The sequence below is a fragment of the Rhinoraja longicauda genome, chromosome 38 (genome assembly GCF_053455715.1).
Source record: "Rhinoraja longicauda isolate Sanriku21f chromosome 38, sRhiLon1.1, whole genome shotgun sequence".
Taxonomy (NCBI): Eukaryota; Metazoa; Chordata; class Chondrichthyes; order Rajiformes; family Arhynchobatidae; genus Rhinoraja; species Rhinoraja longicauda.
The window spans coordinates 12,425,205-12,449,002 of NC_135990.1; the positions used below are offsets into that span (position 1 = coordinate 12,425,205).

General features: G+C 51.1%; 2 protein-coding genes across 3 annotated transcripts in view; both read right to left on the bottom strand.

Annotated features, from left to right (window-relative positions):
• The window catches only part of LOC144610936 (cytoplasmic polyadenylation element-binding protein 1-like), a 191,239-nt gene extending 172,353 nt beyond the window's left edge, over positions 1 to 18,886 (bottom strand). The window contains exon 1 of the mRNA XM_078429962.1: positions 18,879 to 18,886. The gene's annotated coding sequence lies outside the window, so the exon portion shown is untranslated. The remainder of the gene's footprint in view (positions 1 to 18,878) is intronic.
• ap3b2 (adaptor related protein complex 3 subunit beta 2) overlaps positions 1 to 23,798 on the bottom strand; it is a 115,119-nt gene that overhangs the window by 78,257 nt on the left and 13,064 nt on the right. The window lies entirely within an intron of this gene.

The window sequence follows — 23,798 nt, forward strand, 5'->3', positions numbered from 1 at the left end:
ACCTCTCCCTGAAGCGCAGTCATACAGCCAAGCAGCATGGAAACAGGCCCTACTCTGACAGAAATCAAACAAATCAGACAGTCATACAGCCAAGCAGCATGGAAACAGGCCCTACTCTGACAGAAATCAAACAAATCAGACAGTCCTACAGCCAAGCAGCATGGAAACAGGCCCTACTCTGGGCAGGAGAGTCTGTGCGTCTACCCGATCTATTCCTCTCACGATCTTACACGCCTCTACATGATCGCCCCTCATCCTCTTGCGCTCAATGGAATAAAGTCCTAGCCTGCTCAACCTCTCCCTGAAGCTCAGGCCCTCGAGTCCTGGCAACATCCTCATAAATCACAGGAGATCCTTCCTCCCTGTGGCTATCAAACTGTACAACTCCTCCCCCTTCTGTCGTGGGGTAGACTGAGACTGACTCCCCTTGCCCCCACCCCCCCCCCCCCCAATCTCTCAGACCCCCCCAAGTCTTTCCACTCGTCACTTTAATTTCATATTTCATGGATTTTGTGTTTTGTGTATTTTGTGTTTTTAAGACTGTTGGCAGATCAATTTCCCTCCTGGGATAAATAAAGATCTATCGTATTGTATGGTATCTTCTCTGCACGCTTGCCAGCTTGACAAAACCTTTCCTCCAGCATGGTTACCAAAACTGAACACAATACAACGTGGCCTCACCAAGCACTGTGCTTCTAACTCTCACATTAATGCCTTTGGTGTTACCCTATCAGAGGTATTTCCTGGAGACTCAAGAGACTGCTGATTTGATTGTATGTACAATATTATCTGATCGAATTAGATAGCATGCAAGACAAGGCTTTTCACGGTACCTCAGTACACATGACAATGATAAACCTAAAGGTCCTGCAGCTTTTCCACAACTGAAAAGCAACTCGTTCTCTCTCTTTGCCAGTTCTGACGAAGGGTTTTAGACCTGAAACAGTAACGGAACATCAACCTCAGGGGATAGACACAAAAAGCTGGAGTAACTCAGCGGGACAGGCAGCATCTCTGGAGAGAAGGAAAGGGTGACGTTTCGGATTGAGACCCTTCTTCAGTCTCGACCCGAAACGTCACCCAATTCTTCTTTCCAGAGATGCTGCCTGTCCCGCTGAGTTACTCCAGCTTTTTGTATTTATTTTCGGTTTAAACCAGCATCTGGCCGCAATGGAGAGGGATCACTGGGGCATCTGAGCAGCTGGCAATACGGGCAGAGAGCACTGTCTACCCTGCCAACATCATTCAAAGGCCGGTCACCGCATACCCATTTCTGAATCTGTAATCGATCTCACTGCCACAAATACTGAGGACGAGAGAGTGATACAGCAACTGCGTGAAACCCTGCAACGCTCATGCTACCCAACACCACACGTGAATAATGGATGCGGTACCCATGGAAATGTGCGCTCTAGAACCAAGCACACACATCTCAAACACAGACTCCCCCCCCCACCCACCCCTGGCTCTAGGGTTGCAAACTTCCTCATTCCCAAATGTGGGACAAAGGGTGACGTCACCGCCCCGCGCCCCACATTTTACAGAAGCCAATTAACCTCAAAACCTGCACGTATTTGGATTGTGGGAGGAAACCGGAGCACCCGGAGGAAACCCACCCGGTCACGGGGAGAAAGTACAAACTCCGTACAGACAGCACCCATAGTCAGGATCGAACCCAGGTCTCTGGCACTGTAAGGCAGCAACTCTACCGCTGTGCCACAGGTTGATGGGTGAATTTCAAAAGGGATAAAACTATGAAAAGGCAAACAAGGAAGAGCAGTGGAGTTAATTATCTTGAGGAGCTAGCACAGGAACTGGGCTGAAGGGCCTTCTGCTTGCCTTTCCCATTCAAGGCTCACGTGTCTACAGCATAGCCCACAGCCTCATTCCTTGTCTTTCATTCCTAACCGCGGCCAGGCATTTTACTCTGCACTTGACAAATAAACAAACTCCTTCTTCAGCAAACTGCTTGGCCTTGAACATAGAATTCGTGCTGAGATAGATACTGTGGGAGTCACCACCCCCACCCCTGACCTTGACCCTGACACACAGACACCACACCCCTGACACACAGACACCACACACCACACCCCCACGCACTGGGAGGGCAGCAAGGTAAACCCTCCACCACAAGACCACGTCACAAGGTCGACATTCCCTCTTGTTGCTGCTCCCAGCAAAAGAGCACCACGGGCCCAGATCAACGGTTGGTCTGCAAAGATTACCGATCGCCATCTTTAGCTTGATTTTATTCCACGTCAGAACTGTCAAGTGACCCCACCTCCCTCTCCCTCCCCCCCACACTAACCCCACCTCCCTCCCCCACACTAATCCATCTCATTCTCAAACTGACCCTCCCACACTCACCCCACACTGACCCCCCCCTTACTCACCCCTCACTGACCCCCTCCTCACTCACCCCACACTGACTCACCCCACATTAACCCCATCTTGCTCTCCCTCATTGACCACCCCATCACTCTCTCCATCACCCTGTGATTGTGACCCATCCTCACCCCCTTCATCTCCCACTCCCACACCCTGAGCCGCCCCCACCCTCACCACACTCTCCCTCATCCCACCCACTCTTCCCTCACGCCCATCTCAGTCCTCCTCACTTCAGGAGTGTTTACTTTGAAGATACAGCATGGAAACAGGCCCTTCGTCTCCCTCAGTTTGAAGAAGGGACCCAACCTGAAACGTCATCCGTCCTTTACCCTCCACGGATACAGCCGAACCCGCTGAGTTCCTCCAGCAGTTTACTTTGCACTCAAGATCCCAGCATCTTGTGGCCCCGTTATCACTGGTGCGTGTGGGTTCTCAGTGGGGTTTCTGTGGATTCTGCTGTGGGGAAAGATTTCTCTCTGTTCCTCAGACACACTCCTATCCACTGACCTCTGCCAATTACTAGGATGAAGTCAATGGGGACAGAGAGGTTTGTCCTGGCTGTCTGGTCAAGAGTAAGCTCTCTTTACACTTTAGAGATATGGCACAGAAACAGGCCCTTCGGCCCTTTGAGTCCGCACCGACCAGCGGTCACCCCGTACACTAACACTATCCTACACACTAGAGACAATTTACAATTTTACCAAAGCCAATCAATCTGCAAACCTGCACGTCTTTGGAGTGCGGGAGTGAACCAGAGCACCCGGAGGAAACCCACGCAGTCACAGGGAGAACGTACAAACTCCGTGCAGACGGCACCCGTGGTCAGGATCGAACCAGGGCCTCTGGCGCTGCAAGGCAGCAACCCTACCGCTGCGCCACCGTGCCAACCCTGTCTGTAACCAGCGAGTGTCAGAACAGCGGATCGGAAAACCGACCCATTCTCGACCCCTGCAGTGAATCCATTCTCAAAAAGCAGCAAAAAGTGTCTAAACGTTGAACAAGTAAATGGAGGTTTCGTACATGGTTGCCACTGTTCTCACGTGGTTAGACACAAAATGCTGGAGTAACTCAGCGGGCCAGGCAGCATCTCTGGAGAGAAAGAATACGTGACGTCATCCATTCCTTCTCTCCAGAGATGCTGCCCGTCCCACTGTTACTCCAGCATTTTGTGTCTACCTTCGATTTAAACCAGCATCTGCCGTTCTTTCCTACACTGTTCTCACGCGGTCGCATCTCAGCACAAGAAATGTACAGTGCCGACTGCACTACATCTGTGGACTGCCCTTTAATGGTTGTTACAGACTTGGACAAGGTAAGGGAACATCTAACAGACCATCACTCTGGCCATCTGGACCTCCCATTGAGTGAGGCTTGAGGGGTAAAGTCTTAGAGAGATACAGCACGGGAGAGAGGCCCTTCAGCCCTGAAGGTCCGTGCTGACTGTCAAACACCCATCTAAACACTAATCCCATTTTACTCTCCCCACATTTAACTCCCCCCACATTCCACCACCCACCCACCATCCAGGGCAAATTTACAGAGGCCAATTAAGCCACCAAACAATCTCTCTTTGGGACTTGGCAGGAAGCAGGAGCACCCGAGGAAAAGCCATGGGGTCACATGGAGAACGTGCAAACTCCGCACAGAGGTCGGGATCAAACCTGGGTTTGGTTCCATTTATCTTAGAGATACAGCGCTGAAACAGGCTCTTCGGCCCACCAAGGCATATTAACACAACACTATCCTACACACTACAATATTCCTGCATATTAACACTATCCTACACACTCGGGACAATTTACAATTTTACCGTAGCCAAGTTAACTACAAACTTGCATGTCTTTGGAGTGCGGAAGGAAACCCTAACTCCTGGGGAAAATCCCACGCCAGTCACGGGGAGGATGTACAAACTTCATACAGTCAGCGCCCATAGTCAGGATGGATCCCGGGTCTCTGGCGCTGTGAGGCAGCAGCTTCAATGGTTGTTGAGCTGTGAGGCGGGGGCTCTACCAGCTGGTCCTGGCAGATCCCCATAATCAATGCTTGAAAACTAGGAGGCCAGGACTTGTTGAGGCCAGAATCGCTCTGACCCCTGGATCACTCTGCCTGACACGAGTGCCTATAAATCAGGATGGCCTCATCCCCAACCTCTGATGCCTTGAGGGTTCTTCCGTGGAAGCCCAGTGCCAAGTCAGGATCCCCCAACCCATCAAACAGTCGATGGTGAGATCACCATCACTGTCGCTGCCCTGATCCTCTAGGCCCACATTAGCTGGCAGGAACCACAGGCAATCAGCGAGACTGCCGTGTCCTGGCCAAGTGGGCCAGGAAGGTCCTCAGAGCCATCGCCATGGCAACCACTGTGCAATGGAGGCCAGGGGAAGTGTGGAGGGGGACACGGTGGCACAGCGGTAGAGCCACTGCCTTCCAGCGCCAGAGACCCAGGTTCAATCCTGACCACGGGTGCTGTCAGTACAGAGTTTGCCCGTTGTCCCCGTGACCTGCGTGGGCTTTCTCCGGGGGCTCCGGTTTCCTCCCAGACTCCAAAGACGCCCAGGTTTGCAGGTTAATTGGCTTAGTATAAATGTAAAGCTTCCCTAGCGTGTGTTGGATAGTGCCAGTCATCGCAGACTTGGTGGGTCGAAGGGTTTGTTTTCGCACGGTGTACCCCTAAACTAAAGGGCAGCACGGTGGCGCAGCGGTAGAGTTGCTGCCTTACAGCGAATGCAGCGCCGGAGACCCGGGTTCCATCCTGACTACGGGCGCCGTCTGAACGGAGTTTGTACGTTCTGCGTGGCCTGCGTGGGTTTTCCCCGAGATCTTCGGTTTCCTCCCACACTCCGAAGCCGTACAGGTTTGTAGGTTAATTGGCTTGGCATAAATGTAAAAATTGTCCCTAGTGTGTGTAGAATAGTGTACATGTGCGGGCATCGCTGGACATGGTAGGCCGACGAGCCGAAAGGCCCGGTTTCCGCTCTGTATCTCTAAGCTAAACTAAACTATACTAAACTCTGACACTGTGTCTGGCCAACCATTCCCCAAGGCTGTAATGGATCCCCTCCCACGAGTGACTTTACCCCATAGTTACAGCGCTGGTGCATCAGTTACATTCTCAGACTAGACGTCCAGAGGCCGGGCCAACAATCCTGAGTTCAAATCCCACAGTGGCAGCTACGGAATTTCAATTCAGTTTGTAATCTAATTCGCAAAAAAAAAAAAAAAAGCCGTTGGCAACAGGGAACAACGACTGGATTCCCATAAAATCCCATCTGCTTCCCTGATGTTCTCCAGGAGAGGACGTCAGGCTTCCTAGTTTACATGGCTCCTGTGCGCTACTTAAGGATGGGCAACAAATGGGCAGAAGATACAAAAGCTTGAAAGCATATACCATCCGATTCAGGAACAACATCTTCCCCGCTGAAGGTAGACACAAAGTGCTGGAGTAACTCAGTGAGTCAGGCAGCATCCCTGGAGAACAAGGATAAGGAGGGTCCCGACCCGAGACGTCAACTATTCCTTTTCCTCCTGACCCACTGAGTTACTCCAGCACTTTGTGTCTATCTTCAGTATAAACCAAAGATAATAGAGCAGAGCAAGATAGACCACTCGACCCTAAAAACCATCGTATGTCACGGCGCCATTTTAGTAGGCAGAAACTTGCAGAAACATTTAAAAAGAAAAATAACAACAATCTGTGAATTGATAGGTGAGATATATTCTGCATTCTTATGGTATCATCACACATACTGTTCCCCCAAAACACTGATTACACTGCGAGAGGCATCGCGAACGGCGGGTTTTGCTTACTAAGATGGCGGACGTAACGCTCCTTTGCGTACTATACTTCAGTGTAGGCGATTTTGACGGAGTGGTTCATCTTGCTCCTCTAGTATCTTTGGTATAAACCAGCATCTGCAGTTCCTGGGGGGGGGGCTGTCGTGGATACATTACTGATACGTGACACTAATGCCCACTTATCAGTTTAGAGATACAGCGCGGAAACAGGCCCTTTGGCCCACCAAGTCCACGCCGACTAGCAATCCCTACACATTAGCACTATCCTACACAGACAAGGGACAATTTACATTTATATCAAGAGAGAGGGAGAGAGAAAGGTAGAAAGGGGAGGGAAAGATAGTAAGGGAGAATCACACAAGGGAGAGGAGTGAGAGAGACATGGTGAGAGAGGGAATGAGAGAGGGAGCAAGAGAGAAACACTGAAAGAGGAGCGAGGGAGAGAGAGAGACACACACAGTGGGAGAGCGAGAGTGAGAGTGAGATGGACATGGTGCCGTACCGTACGGGTGTGATGGGCCCCTCGCCTGCCGCCTCCTCTCCGTGGCGTTCTGGCTCCGGGGAGGTGCGCAGGAGCCGCAGCTCGTCGGGCTGCACGGCGTTGTACCAGGTTTGCGGGGTGGCCTCAGGACCCAGCACTGGGCTGCGGCTCTCCTCCCGGCCCAGCGGCTTCAGCAGCCCCACCGGCAGCTGCAGCAACCGCTGCATCGGCTTCATCGCCGCACCGCCCTCACAGAGGGGCCCCCGCACCTCAGCCCACCCGCCTGCTCACCCCACACCCCCTCAACCCTCCCCCAATCCCTCACACCCCCTTCCCGTCTCTGCCAAACCCCCCGACCACTCACCCCACAACCCCCACTGGTCTCACTAACACCCCGAGTCCCTGTCTGTCTCCCTCACTCTCTCTCCCCCTCTCTCTCTCTCTCTCACACTCTCTCTCTCACGCTCTCTCTCTCTCGCTCTGTCTCTCTCGCTCTGTCTCTCTCGCTCTGTCTCTCTCGCTCTGTCTCTCTCGCTCTGTCTCTCTCGCTCTGCCTCTCTCGCTCACTGTCTCACTCCCACACTCACTGTCTCCTACCACCTCTCTCTCTCTCTCTCTCTCACACTGTCTCTCACACACTGTCCCTCTCTCTCTCTCTCTCCCTCTCTCACACCGCGTCTCTCTCTATCTCACACACACTCTCTCTCTATCACACAATCTTTCTCACACTGTCTCTCTCTCTCTTGCTCACACTCGCACTCACTGTCTCTCTCTCTCTCTCTCTCTCTCTCTCTCTCTCTCTCTCTCTCTCTCTCTCTCTCTCTCTCTCTGTTTCTCACTCTCACTCACTGGCTCACTCTCACTGTCTCTCTCTCACACACACACACACACAGTCTCTCTGTCTCCCTCTTTCGCTCTCTCTCTCTCTCTCTCTCTCTCTCTCTCTCTCTCTCCCCCCCCCCCCTCAGTCTCTCGCTAGTTCTGTGCCAGTCTCCCTTTCTCTCTCCCCGACTGACCCTCTCCTGGAGCAGCCTCCCACCCGGAGCTGCCTGTCTGCTCCCAGCCTGGACCACGTTTACAGCTCAGCTCCCCCCCTCCCGCTGCTCCAGGCACTGACGTGTGAGTGAGCAACAGCCAGCACCCACCTTCCGAGCGGCTTCACATCAGAGCGGGGCAGGGAGCATCACCCGGGCCCCTCCCCCACTCACCCCCTCCCCCACCCACTGACCCCCTCCCCCACTGACCCCCTCCTCCACTGACCCCCTCCCCCACTCACCCCCTCCCCCACCCACTGACCCCCTCCTCCACTCACCCCCTCCCCCACTCACCCCCTCCCCCACACACCCCCTCCCCACTCACCCCCTCCCCCACTCACCCCCTCCCCCACTCACCCCCTCCCCCACTCACCCACCTCCCCCACCCACTGACCTCCTCCCCCACTGACCCCCTCCTCCACTCACTCCCTCCCCATTCACCTACTCACCCCCTCCCCCACTCACCCACCTCCCCCACTCACCCCCTCCCCCACTGACCTCCTCCCCCAATGACCCCCTCCCCCACTGACCCCCTCCTCCACTCACCCCCTCCTCATTCACCCACTCACCCCCTCCCCCACTCACCCCTCCCACACTGACCTCCTCCCCCACTGACCCCCTCCCCCACTGACCCCCTCCTCCACTCACCCCCTCCCCATTCACCCACTCACCCCCTCCCCCACTCCCCCACCTCCCCCACTCACCCCCTCCCCCACTCACCCCCTCCCCCACTCACCCCCTCCCCCACTGACCTCCTCCCCCACTGACCCCCTCCCCCACTGACCCCCTCCTCCACTCACCCCCTCCTCATTCACCCACTCACCCCCTCCCCCACCCACCCCCTCCCCCACTGACCTCCTCCCCCACTGACCCCCTCCCCCACTGACCCCCTCCTCCACTCACCCCCTCCCCATTCACCTACTCACCCCCTCCCCCACTCACCCACCTCCCCCACTCACCCCCTCCCCCACTGACCCCCTCCCCCACTGACCCCCTCCTCCACTCACCCCCTCCTCATTCACCCACTCACCCCCTCCCCCACTCCCCCACTCACCCCCTCCCCCACTCACCCCCTCCCCCACTGACCTCCTCTCCCCCACTCACCCCCTCCCCCACACACCCCCTCCCCCACTCACCCCCTCCCCCACTGACCTCCTCTCCCCCACTCACCCCCTCCCCCACACACCCCCTTCCCCACACACCCCCTTCCCCCACTCACCCCCTCCCCCACTCACCAACCCCTCCCCCACTCACCCCCTCCCCCACTCACCCCCTCCCTCACTGACCTCCTCTCCCCCACTCACCCCCTCCCCCACTCACCCCCTCCCCCACTCACCCCTCTCACCCACTAACCTCCCTCCCCCCTGAGCAACCCTTCCCATTCCTCTGACCCCCCTCCTCCCTCACGAACAACCTCTCACAGACCCCCACTCCCTCCCTCCCTCATCAACCCTCCCCTTCACTGACCCCACTATCCAAACAACTACCCCGCTGACTATCCCTCCTACCACCCCTTAATCCCCCCGCCCCCCTCACACAACTCTCCCACACCAGTTCACCCCCACCACCTACCTGGGCACCCCGAGCCCTCTCGCTCCACCCCCCTGAGAAGCTGAGAAGCTCACATCACCCCTCATCCCCCCTCACTACTCCCCTGACAAGTCCACACCATCCCCCCTTCACTAGCTCCCCCCCCTCCACTCCCCGTGTGCTCTCCCCAACACCCCCCTTAGCTCCTCCCCCCCACCCTTCCACTCACACCTCCAGCTGCCTCCCCAAGAGCTTCTCCCTTGCCGACCCCCCCCCCCACAACACCTCCCCTCCCACACCCCAAAGCCTCCCTTCCCCACCCCAGATTCATTCCCCAACGTCCGTCCCCTCTCCCCTCCCATTCAACTCACTCTCCCCAGATCCTCTCCCCCTCCCCCCCCCCCCCGGACCCCATCCCTCCTGACTCCCTCTTGCCCGGCTCCACAGCCCTGCACATCTCCCCCCCCCTACAACCCCTCCCCACCTCTCAATACTTCCCCAGCCTCCCATCCCCTCTTCCTCTCCCGCTCTCCTCATCCCCATCTCATTCGATTCCCACTCCCCCACCCCTCTCCCCTTCCCACCCCTCCCCCAGCAACATGTGGGGGTGGGGGAAGGAGGATTAGTTCAGCCTCCTGCCCTCAGACAGATTCCCAAACTCCGGTATCACACCATTCACTCCTGTCCCAAGATACCCTGCCGGTAATTTCACCGCCTTCCCACATCTATAAATCACATGCAATAGGATCAGGTGGGATAGTAAAGGGTGGAGGGGCAGGAAGGGGCCATTACATTGGGTGGTAAGAGTCATATGGAGCAGCAACTGGCCCTTCGGATCACCATGTCCACCACGACCATTGCCCGTGCCAACGCCATAGGACTGTACAGCACAGGCCCTTCGGCCCACAATGTCCACAACGACCATTGCCCGTGCCAACGCCATAGGACTGTACAGCACAGGCCCTTCGGCCCACAATGACCGTACCAAACATGATGCCAAGATGAACTAATCTCCTCTGCCAGCACATGATCCATATCCCTCTATTCCCTGCAAACCCATGTGCCACAGTTTAAGAATAAGGGGTAGGCCATTTAGAACGCAGATGATGAAAAACTTTTTCTCCCAGAGAGTTGTGAAGCTGTGGAATTCTCTGCCTCAGAAGGCAGTGGAGGTCAATTCTCTAGATGTTTTCAAGAGAGTTAGGTAGAGCTCTTAATGATGGCAGAGTCAAGGGATATGGGAGAAGGCAGGAACGAGGTACTGATTGTGGATGATCAGCCATGATCACGGTAAATGGCGGTGCTGGCTCAAAGGGCTGAATGGCCTCCTCCTGCACCTATTGTCTATTGTCTATTGCCTATCTACAAGCCTCTTAAACACCCCGATCATATCTGCCTCCACCACCACCCCTGGCAACCGTTCCAAGTCCCCATCGCCCTCTGTGTAAAAAAACCTGCTCGCGCATCGCCTTTAAACCTTGCTCCACTTATCTTAAAGTTAATACCTACAATCTTTGACATTAACACCCTGGGAGAAAGGTTTTGACTGTCTATCCCATCTACAGAGGGAATAGAGGGACATGGATCGTGTCAGGGGTTGTGGGGAGAAGGCAGGAGAATGGGGTTGAGAGGGAAAGATACATTAGCCACGATTGAATGGTGGAGTAGACCTGATGGGCCGAATTGCCTAATTCTACTCCTACAATTTATGAATTTAAACAGCTCATAATGTTATGACGTCTCCCCTCAGTCTCTGAGACGCCAGAGAAAACGAGTACACCCCCAGCCCCCACCACCACAGGGCCACAGATTACCAAACTCACACCCCACCCAACAGCAGCCTTCCAAAGGTTGTGTCTCCACCACCCCTCCCACCCACAACCTAATGCCCAACAGCCCCCACCTCCTTCCTTACCATCTTGGAACATAGAAACATAGAAACTAGGTGCAGGAGTAGGCCATTCAGCCCTTCGAGCCAGCACCACCATTCAATATGGTCATGGCTGATCATCCAAAATCATTACCCCTTACCCCTTGATTCCGTTAGCCCTAAGAGCTAAATCTAACTCTCTCTTGAAAACATCCAATGAATTGGCCTCCACTGACTTCAGTGGCAGATAATTCCACAGATTCACAACCTTCTGGGTGATAAAGTTGTCTATGGGTCTGTGCATCTTCTGATCCACTGGGTCTGTGCCAGCTTACTTTAGAGATAGAGCGAGGAAACCTGCCATTCAGCCCACCAAGTCCGCGCCGACCAGTGAGCACCCCGTACTCTAGATCGATCCTACATTCTAGGGATAACTAACTGAAAAAACCTGTACGTCTTTGGAGTGTGGGAGGAAACAGGAGCACCCAAAAAAAAAACCCACGCTGTCACAGGGAGAACATGCAAACTCCGCACAAACAGCACCATAGTCAGGATCGAACCCGGGACTCTGGCGCTGTGAGGCAGCAACTCTGCCGCTGCACCACCGTGCAAAGATGGTAGTGTGCTAAGGATAGTTCGCTGTGCTCTCAGTGCAAGCCCATTCATCCCACTCGCCAACTGCGTGTATTCTCTCACAAGGCCAACCTCAACCCCCCCCCCCCCACCAAGCTTCCTGCACCCAGCTGCACCAGGGCCATTTACAGTCGTCAGACAACCGATCAATCCACACATCATTGGGACTGAAAGGAAACCGGAGCACCCGGGGGGAAACCACACATCCCTCCGTGAACGCTGGTCACCGCGGGGGTTGAGTGTTTTGTTGATAAAGTTGACAATATTTTAACATGACAACTGTTTGTTTGTAAACTGCCTGTATAGGCAGTCTTGATCTTGTTACTATTCTGTATTTGTGTTTGTTTGAATAAAAGCATTTTGTATTATTTAAAAAAAAGGGGGGGAAACCACATGGTCACAGGAAGAAGGTGCAAACTCCAAACAGACAGAACCAGAGGTCAGGATTGGACAGGGGTCACTGTAGCTGTGAGGTAACCCCGTACACTAGTTCTACACGCTGTGCTGGCGCGTTTTGGAACTACATCTTTTGCAGTGTTCTTTTTCCACTTGTATAATTTATGTCCAATTGATCTATAATTAATGTTTCTGTGTGATGGCCAACTTGAGCAGCGGTAGAGTTGCTGCCTTACAGCCCCAGACAGTGGGCGCTGCCTGTAGGGAGACACTTTGATCCAGACAGTGGGCGCTGCCTGTAGGGAGTTTATACGTTCTCCCCGTGACCGCGTCGGTGTTCTCCAAGTGCTCCGGTTTCCTCCCGCTCTCCAAAGACGTACAGGTTTGTATGTTAATTAGCCTTCGCAAATTGCCCCTACCGTGTGGGATAGAACTAGTTGGTCGGCGTGGACTCTGTGGGACGAAGGGCCTGTTTCCACGCTGTATCTCTAAAACTAAGACTATATGTCCGTGATGCTGCGGCGAGCAATATGTTAATTGTACCTGTACCTCACCGTACTTGTGCACGTGACAATAAACTCAACTTGATTTTACTTGGTCCAAGTAGAATTGGAATCGAAGGGGAATATGCCCCCTCAGGCTGAGGTGGAGTAGAAAACAAAGGCAGAGGTAAAAGGAAATGTGGGGCAAGGAATTCAGTATTCCTCTTTATAAATGACTTGGAATTCAGGGAACATCGTCAAGATTCAAAATTGAAGCAGAAATTTAGTTTAGTGTAGAGATACAGCACGGAAACAGGCCCTTCAGCCCATCGAGTCCTTTCCAGCCAGCAACACCGAACACTAGCTCTGTACTACACACTAGGGAGAATTTGCAGAAGCCAATTAACCTACAAACCTGCACATCTTTGGAGTGTGGGAGGGAACTGGAGAACCCGGAGAAAACCTACATGGTCACAGCTAGAATGTGAAAACTCCGTGCAGACAGCACCCGTGGTCAGGATCGAACCCGGGTCTCTGGTGCTGTAAGGCAGCTACTCCACCACTGCCAGACACCTACTCCACCACTGCCAGACACCTGCTCTACCACTGCCAGGCAGCTACTCTACCACTGCCAGGCAGCTACTCTACCACTGCCAGACAGCTACTCTACCACTGCCAGGCAGCTACTCTACCACTGCCAGACAGCTACTCTACCACTGCCAGGCAGCTACTCTACCACTGCCAGGCAGCTACTCTACCACTGCCAGGCAGCTACTCTACCACTGCCAGACACCTACTCTACCACTGCCAGACACCTACTCTACCACTGCCAGACACCTACTCCACCACTGCCAGGCAGCTACTCTACCGCTACGCCACAGGCTGCCTCAACAGGGTGGAATGTCGGCGAGAGACAGAAGTGACAAGTAGCCTGGGGACTGAAGACCTTCTGATAATTAGACCTTTCGGAAACACAGGGTTACGATCAGGTCAGTGATAATTGATTGTGTTACGCTCGGTAATTCTATCACGGCGAGCACAAGTTTAATTAGTTCACTGGAAAATTCAAGGAAAGTTCCAGAATTAGCGACAGGCACAGTTTGGGCATAAACTGCAGCTTCCTTTCAAGGGCGATATGAGGATGTTGGCAAGAAGTGTAGGAAAGAAAACCGCAGATGCTGGTTTAAATCGAAGGTAGACACAAAATGCTGGAGTAACACAGGCAGCATCTCTGTCTGAAGAAGGGCCTCGACCCGAACCGTCACCCATTCATCAGGGTCTCGACCCGAAATGTCACCCATTCCTTCTCTCCAGAGATGCTGCCTGTCCCGCTGAGTTACTCCAGCATTTTGTGTCTACCTTGCTTGGAAAGAATATCACAATGTGCAGAAAGGCGGGAGGGGGGAATGTTAGAGAGGGCCATGTCTTTGTGTATTTTTAAAGCAGAATTTGACAGGTTCTTAATTAGAAAGGGTGTCAGAAGGCAGGAGAGAGGCGTTGAGATGGAAAGGTGGATCAGCCATGATTGAATGGTGGAGTAGGCTAGGTGGGCTGAATGGCCTCATTCTGCTCCTGTGAACTTAGAGGGACAGCTAATGGACAGGACACACACACAGCCATCAATGCCAGCACAGAAACCGGCCCTTCAGTCCACCGAGACCGTGCCAACTATCAGTCACTCATTTACAATTTACAATTGAAGTCTTACTAGAATGATCCCAGGAATGAGCGGGTTAACAGGAGATGAGTGTTTGACGGCACTGGGTCTGTGCCAGCTGGAGTTTAGAAGGATGAAGGGGAACTCGTTAATTGAAACTTACTGAATAGCGAAAGGCCTGGATAGAGTGGATGTGGAGAGGGTGTTTCCACTAGTGGGGGAGTCTAGGACCAGAGGCCATAGCCTCAAAATAAAAGAACGTATCTTTAGAACGGAGATGAGGAGGAATTTCTTTGGGCAGAGGGTGGTGAATCTGTGGAATTTATTGCCACAGACGGCTGTGGAGGCCAAGTCAATGGATATTTTTAAGGCGGAGATGAACAGATTCTTGATTAGTACGGGTGTCAGGGGTTATGATGAGAAGGCAGGAGAATGAGGTTGAGCGGGAAGAATAGATCAGCCATGATTGAATGGAGGTGTAGATTTGATAGAGTAACCTTATCCAAGGTAGACACAAAATGCTGGAGTAACTCAGTGGGTCAGGCAGCATCACGGGAGAGAATGAATGGGTGACGTTTTAGGGTCGAGACCCTTCTTCAAATTGATGTCAGGGGAAGGGGCGGGACAAGGATAGAATGTAGTCGGAGACAGGAAGACTAGTGAAGACCTATCCATGTTCTCCAGAGATGGTGCCTGATCCGCCGAGTTACTTCAGCACTTTGTGCTTTTATTCATAAACCAGCATGTGACGTTCCTTGTACCTCAGAGAGTCATATAGAATCAGGCCCTTCAGCCCAACTTGTCCCATCTATACTAGTCCCACCTGCGTCAAAATGTGGTCGTAGAGCAGGAGGGCATGAGAAATCACAGAGGGGGAGCAGCGAGAGAGCATGTTGCTAAACTCTCGTCGAAGAGAGGAGGAGAACTTCTTTCAAAGTAGGCAAAGTAGTCTGAAGAAGGGTCTCGACCCGAATCGTCGCCCATTCCTTCTCTCCTGAGATGCTGCCTGACCTGCTGAGTTACTCCAGCATTTTGTGAAATAAATACCTTCGATTTGTACCAGCATCTGCAGTTATTTTCTTACACTAGTCCCACCTGCCCTCGTTTGGCCCTTTACCTGTGCAAATTGCTTTTAAATGTTGTTATAGTTTCTGCCTCAACTACCTCCTCTGGCAGCTCATTCCATATACCCACAACCCAAAATTGTGTGTCAGATTGCTTCAGTACTACCAACATGTGGACCGGACTTTGGACTTTGTCCTTTGTTTTTGTAAACACTATGGCAATATGGCATCTGTGTATTGTTGGTTGTGCAAAAGAATTTCACTGTGCTGTGCATATTTTACAGTGAAGAACCATTGAACCATAATTAAATCTTTCCCCTCTCACCTTAAATCTATGTCCTCTGGTTCTTGATTTCCCTCCTCTTAGTATAAAGACTATGTGCATAAGATCATCTCTCATCCTCCTGCCCGCCAAGGAATACAGTCCTACCCTGCCCAACCTGCGGCACGGTGGCGCAGCGGTAGAGTTGCTGCCTTACAGCGAATGCAGTGCCGGAGACTAGGGTTCGATCCTGACTACGGGTGCTGTACTGTACGGAGTTTGTACGTTCTCCCCGTGACCTGCATGGGTTTTCTCCGAGATCTTCGGTTTCCTCCCACACTCCAAAGACGTGCAGGTTTGTAGGTTAATTGGCTGGGAAAATGTAAAAATTGTCCCTAGTGGGTGTAGAATAGTGTTAATCTGCGGGGATCGCTGGGCGGCACAGACCCGGTGGGCCGAAGGGCCTGTTTCTGCGCTGTATCTCTAAATCTAAAAATCTAAAATCTAAACCTCTCCCAGTTGTGCTGAGGACCTGTGCTCCAGAACTCGTTGAGCCTCTAGTCCCAGTAGACAACACTGACCTCCATTGGACAGTGAGCAAAATTGCCAGGGTATGTGTTCATCCATAAAAAGCAGGACAAGTCCAAGCTGGCCACTGACTGCCAGTTAGTCCATACTAAATGGTCCAGGCGAGGCAGGGTGTCCTTGCACGGCGCTATCTAGACCACTCACTCGCCGATTATATCGGGGTGCATCACAGCATGGTTTGGGAACAGCTCCACCCAAGACAGCAAGAAATTGCAGAGAATTGTGGACCAACACACAAACCAACCTCCCTTCCATTGACTCCATTTACACCTCACGCTGCCTCGGCAAGGCCAGCAGCATAATCAAGGACGAGTCTCACCCCCGGTCACTCCCTCTTCTCCCCTCCCCCATCAGGCAAGAGGCACAGAAGTGTGAAAACGCACACCTCCAGATTCAGGGAGTTTCTTCCCAGCTGTTATCAGGCAACTGAACCATCCTACCAACACCTGTCCTGACCCACCATCTACCACATTGGAGATCCTCGGACTGTGATTGATTGAACTTTACTGGGCTTTAACTTGCACTAAACATTATTTGCTTTATCATGTATCTGTACACTACGGATGGCTCAATTCTAATCATGTATTGTTTTTCCATTGACTTTTAAGCACACAACAAACGCTTTTCACTGTACCACAGTACACGTGACAATAAAATAAACTCAAACTCAATGAGTGGTTTGGGTTTTGCCAGGATCGCTCAGTTCCAGAACTCATCACTGCCTTGGTCCGAACAAGGACCAGAGAGCAGAGGTCCAACGCTACGATGAAAGCAGTCCAATGTGGCATCTCGCCACCAGTCTCCCCAGAGCAACGAGAGGTGGGCAATGAATCCTGGCCTTCACCGCCTGCCTACATCCTATAAATAAAGTACGATTAGACCAGGTGAGATAGTGAAGGGTGGAGGGACAGCGGGAGACCAGGTTATACAAGGTGATAGAGTCATATGGAGCAGCAACAGGCCGTTCAGCCCACCATGTCCACACCCACCACTGCACCATAGAATTCACTGGTTGAATTTAAAAGAGAGTTAGATAGAGCTCTAGGGTCTAGTGGAATCAGGGGATATGGGGAGAAGGCAGGCACAGGTTACTGATTGTGGATGATCTGCCATGATCACAATGAATGGCGGTGCTGGCTCGAAGGGCTGAATGCCTCCTCCTGCACCTATTTTCTATGTTTCCAGTACAGCACAGGAACAGGCTCTTCAGCGCACAGTATCTGTACATCCGCACATAATCCCAAGTTAAATTAATCTCCGTTATTTTATTGTCTTGCAGAATCTTTGAGTGATGAATGTGTAATTCATGTTTGCGAGGTTACGTGTCTGTGATGGTACTGCAAGCTTTGTACCTGTACCTCACCATACTTGTGCATATGACGATAAACTTAAAAAAAGACAAAGTGCTGGAGTAACTCAGCATCATAACATGGGATAGGTGATGTTTCGAATCGGGACCCTTCTTCAGACAGATCCACGACACCTATCCATATTCTCCAAAGATGCTGCCTGACCCGCTGAGTTATAAGGTCATAAATGATAGGAGTAAAATTAGGCCATTCGGCCCATTCAATTGTGGCTGATCTATCTCTCCCTCCTAACCCCATTCTCCTGCCTTCTCCCCATAACCTCTGACACCTGTACTCATCAAGAATCCCTGCCTTAAAAATATCCACTGACTTGGCCTCCACAGCCTTCTGTGGCAAATATTTCCACAAATTCACCACCATTTGAATAAAGAAATTTCTCCTCATCTCCTTCCTAAAAGAACTTTCTTTAATTCTGAGGCTGTGACCTCTGGTCCTAGACTCTCCCACTAGTGGAAACATCCTCTCCACATCCACTCTATCCAAGCCTTTCATTAGTCTGTAATTCTATGCTGTATCCCAGAACTCTGGTGAACACTTTACAGCACCCGGAGGTTGTGTGGGAAGGAACTGCAGATGCTAGTTTATACTGAAGATAGACACAAAATGCTGGAGTAATTCAGCGGGTCGGGCAGCATCTCTGGAGAAAAGGAATAGGTGACATTTTGGGTCGGAAAGCTTCTTCACACTGATGAAGGGTCTCGACCCAAAACGTCACCTAAGGGCGGCACGGTAGCGCAGCGGTAGAGTTGCTGCTTTACAGCGAATGCAGCGCCGGAGACGCAGGTTCGATCCTGACTACGGGTGCTGCACTGTAAGGAGTTTGTACGTTCTCCCCGTGACCTGTGTGGGTTTTCTCCGATATCTTCGGTTTCCTCCCACACTCCAAAGACGTACAGGTTTGTAGGTTAATTGGCTGGGTAAATGTAAAAATTGTCCCTAGTGGGTGTAGGATAGTGTTAATGTACGGGGATCGCTGGGCGGCACGGACTTGGTGGGCCGAAAAGGCCTGTTTCCGGCTGTATATATATGATATGATATGATATTCTTTTTCTCCAGAGATGCTGCCTGACCCGCAGAGTTACTCCAACATTTTGTCTCTGTCCTCGGCATCTGGTGGATATTGGGATGACAGAACTTGACTCGTCTCTAACTCTAATTTTTCCAACTTCAAGAAACCCTTGCATCCTCTCTCTTTCCGTTCCAATCCGACCATTGTTGGCGTACGACTTTCACTGTCACCCTGTTGTGTTTCACTGTCTGTATGACTCGTGATCACCTACCCAACAGCCAACAATGGACCATTGTGTGCTCCGCCTTTCCTTGTTCACCGTTGCTTTTTGCATATATTTAATTAATTTGTCCTATGTACCGTCTGATCATATTGAATGGCGGTGCTGGCTCGAAGGGCCAAATGGCCGACTTTTGCACCTATTTTCTATATCGCTCATTCCCTTTTCCCTGACTATCAGTCTGAAGAAGGGTCTCGACCTGAAACGTCATCAATTCCTTCTCTCCAGAGATGATGCCTGACCCGCTGAGTTACTCCAGCTTTTTGTGTATATCTTCGTCTCTCCGTTTGTTGCATCTGAGCATTCCGACGTGTTCATGATCTTCTAACACATCCTAGAATCTTCTCCGCGCAGCAGGAAGTGTTTGAGGAGGTGTAGTCGCAGCGGGAGACCAACGTACATAGGAGCTAGAGGTTGTCAGTGCGCTGCAGATTACAGAGTGTCAAAACCCTGGGAGGTGCAGTCACACAAAGAAAGGTGGCAGAGGGGAGCTCAGTTTATTGTCACGTGTATCGAGGTACAGTGAAAAGCTTTTTTGTTGCGTGCTATCCAGTCATCAGAAAGACAATAACTTGATTACAATCAATCCATTTATAGTGTATAGTGCTGTAGGAATAAAGATTTAAGAGTGTGGAACGATTGTAATGAGTTTGTTGATCTGCTTCTGTGGCTAGCACGCAAATAGTCGCCTGTGTTGGGCGCCATCTTGCAATATCTGTTGCTGTAAACTTCATACACGGGGGGGGGGGGGGTAATCTATTCTAATTAATACATCTATATACTAAAACTCTCATTTGTTTGTTTGTTTGTTTGTTCCTGAACTACAGCCAAAACGGTACACGATAGCGCGACAATTTTAGGCCCACCTTACTCACGTCGTCCCTTTGGTGCTAATGGAGAAGTTTCATTGAAATCGGTGTTATATTTTTCAAGTTATTCACATTTTAAAGTCCAAATGTTTAAATCCTACCTGACTGACCTCCTCCACAGACACACTCCAACCCGTAACCTCCGCTCTGCTGCTGCAAACCTCCTGTCCCCCCCCCCCCCCCCCATCCGGACCAAACTCAGATCCTGGGGGGACAGGGCTTTCTCTATCGCTGCTCCCACACTCTGGAACTCACTACCCCAAACCGTCAGAGACTCCTCCTCACTCACCACATTCAAAACATCACTGAAGTCTCACCTGTTCAACAGTGCCTTCAATCACTGACCGTCACCTCACCTTCTTTTTCCTTTTCTCTTCGTTTACTTATTTATCTATTTATTTTCTTTTATGTTTTAGTAAACCTTGTAAAGCGTCTTTGAGTGTTTAGAAAAGCACTATATAAATGTAATGCATTATTATTTTTATTATTATTATTAAATCGATCTCCCAGGGAGGTAGGGGGGAGGGAGAGAGGGAGTCGGGGGGTGAGGGGGGCGAGGGGAGGGAGGGGAGGGGGGAGGGAGGGAGAGGGTGCTGCACCAATGCCGGAGAGGTTTGGGCCTAACGGGTCCACTTGATTTAGTTTTACATAAAATTACATAATACCAGCACAAACTCAGCCTCAGCAAAACAAAAGCAAAACATTCCTTTGCCCTCTTTTCACACCTTACACTTCCTTATCTATGTATCTCCCTCTCCCCTGACATCAGTCTAAAGAAGGGTCTCGGCCCAAAACGTCACCCATTCCTTCTTTCCAGAGATGCTACCTGTCCCGCTGAGTTGCTCCAGCATTTTGTGTCTATCTTGTCTGGTCAATGATAGATTGTTTTGCTTATAATTAGTTGCTGTGATCTGTGCTTGTGACTGGGGGATCTGTAGTCGCCTGTGTTATGACTGGGAGGTTTTGTGCCCTTTATCCTTTATTTGTGCACTGTGGATAGCTTGATTGTATTCGTGTACAGTCTTTTCTTTGACTGGATGGGTCTAAAGGCTTTTCACTGTATCTTGGTACAGGCGATAATAATAAACTAAACTAAACTCACAGCAGTCTTTCCGTGCCATCTCCCCCGGGAACTATCCCATCAGTCCCCTTTCCCCTCTGTACAAACAAGGAACTGCAGATGCTGGTTTACAACAAAAAAAGACACAAAGTGCTGGAGTAACTCAGCAGTCCAGGCAGCATCTCTGGAGAACGTGGACAGGTGCCGATTCAGGTCAGGACCCTTCTTCAGACTGATTGTGCGGAGAGGGGGGGGGGTAGAGAAAGCTGGGAGAGAGGAGAGGCAGGACAAAGCCTGGCAGCCTTGTATCCCTAGATAGACACAAAATGCTGGAGTAACTCAGCATCTCTGGAGAGAAGGAAAGGGTGAAGAAGGGTCTCAACCCGAAACGTCACCCATTCCTATCTCCAGAGATGCTGCCTGTTCCACTGAGTTACTCTGGCATTTTGCGTTTATCTTCGGTTTAAACCAGCATCTGCAGTTCCTTCCTCCAGCCTTGTATTCCTTTTGTACAAGGGCTCATTGTATCTTCAGCTCACTGCTGCCACCTGCTGACAAGACCATTAACTTTCTTTTATTTCCAAAAACAAACTTTGTTCAGAATAAAAAATAAATATAAAACAAAAATGTTAGAGACACCTTCAGACATTCTCAGCGTCTATACATTCATTAGTATCATGCTCAGTAGTGGTTCACATCCATCTTTAAACAAAACAAATCAAATCCTTGCTGCCTAAGGGGTCCCGACCCAAATCAACCTCCCCCACCTCTATCTTTCAGTCTGAAGAAGGGTCAGGACCCGAAACGTCACCCTTCCTTTTTCTCTGGAGTTGCTGCCTGACCCGCTGAGTTACTCGAGCACCATATGTCTATCTGTTCGTAAACTAAACTAAACATGATGTTGAATCACCTCCTTGAAGTGCTCGTGTGTAGGGAGGAACTGCAGATGCTGGTTTAAACCAAAACCGAAGATAGGACACAAAATGCTGGAGTAACTCAGCGGGACATGCAGCATTCCGGAGAAAAAGGATGCGTGGAGTTTCTCGAGTTACTCCAGCATTTTCTGTCTATCCTTGAAGTGCTCCCTGGAATTAGTATATATTCATTTTCTAAACCACCAACACACAGTGGACACCCCCATGTAAGAAAAGTACTACAGTTACTGGCTACAGTTGCAGTCTGAAGAAGGGTCTTGACCTGAAACGTCACCCATTCCTTCTCTCCAGAGATGCTGCCCGTCCCGCTGAGTTACTCCAGCTTTTTGTGTCTAACTACAGTTACTGGCCCAAGCTAATCCCACGACACCTCACAAACTGCCACCTCTAGTACCAAGAGTGTAAGAAAATAACTGCAGATGCTGGTACAAATCGAAGGTATTTATTCACAAAATGCTAGAGTAACTCAGCAGGTTAGGCAGCATCTCAGGAGAGAAGGAATGGGTGACGTTTCGTGTCGAGACCCTTCTTCAGACTGGTACCAAGTGCAGCGGGTTCAGAGGAGACCACTAAATGTACAAGTGTCCTCGTCTGCATCCGTCTATTACCTGCCATGCTTTAATAGGAATCCGAGGGGTAACTTTTTCCACACAGAAGGTGGTGGGTGTATGGAACAAGCTGCCAGAGGAGATAGTTGAGGCTGGGACTATCCCATCGTTTAAGAAACAGTTGGACAGGTGCATGGGCAGGACAGGTTTGGAGGGATATGGACCAAGTGCAGGCAAGTGGGACGAGTGTAGCTGGGACATTGTTAGTCGATGTGGGGAGTTGGGCCCAAGGGCCTGTTTCCACACTGTATCACTCTATGACTCTATGACTCTACCTGTGGGTTCCATGCATTGTCCTGACTTGGAAATATGTTGCAGTTCCTTCATCACCACTGGGTCGGAATCATGGACGCCCCTCACCATGGTACTGCTCCAATTCCATCCCACGACCCAGAGGCTGAACCATCCGACCACAACCAGAGAGCAGTGCTGAACTACTATCTACCTCGCTGATGTACCTCGGACTATCCTAGACCGAACCTTGCTGGCTTTACCTCGCTCTGAACGCTATTCCCTTATCACATATCTACTCACTGTATGTGGATTTATTATAATCATGTACTGTCTTTCTGCTGCCTGGTCAGCACGCAACAAAGGCTTTTCACTGTACCTCGGTACACGTGACAATAAACTGAACTGAATTGGGGCTGGCAATTTAATTGGTGATGGTAAAATTGCCCCTGGTATAGGTGGATGACAGGGGATTCAGATGAGGGTTGATGGGCAACAGAGAAAATGGCTTACAGGGAATCAAATGGGAGTGATTGGATCCCCAGCCTCAGGTCAATGGGCCAAATGGCCTCAACCAACATTTCTGCTATTTTCCTACAACATAGGAGAGGTCTGTGAAATGTAGATCCCACAAAATAAACGAAGAAAAACGTACAAGTGCCCTCGCTTGCATCCATCTATTACCTGCCATGCTTTGTCTTTAGATTAGTTTAGAGATACAGCGCGGAAATAGGCCCTTCGGCCCACCAAGTCCACACCGACCAGCTATCCCAGCACATTAACATTACCCTACACACACTAGGGACAATTTACATTTATACCAAGCCAAATAACCTACAAATCTGTACGTCTCTGGAGTGTGGGAGGAAACTGAAGATTTTGGAGAAAACCCACGCAGGTCACGGGGAGAACGTACAAACTCCATACAGTGCCCGTAGTTGGGATCAAACCCAGGTCTCTGGCACTACAAGCGCTGTAAGGCAGCAACTCTACTGCTGCGCCACCCTGTCCTGCCTCTCCTCTCTCCCAGCTGAAGGAAAAGCACTATGTTGAATACTTTTGTAACTTTGTTGGCACCCTTTACCCTCTGCATACTTGAATACTACATGCAAAACAAAGAATCTCACTGTACCAAGCACACGTGACGATAAAGTATCATTCAATCAGTTAGACTTTAGAGATGCAGCGCGCAAACAGCCCCTTCAGCCCCCGAGTCTGCACCGACCAATAATCACCCTGTACACCAGCACCACCCT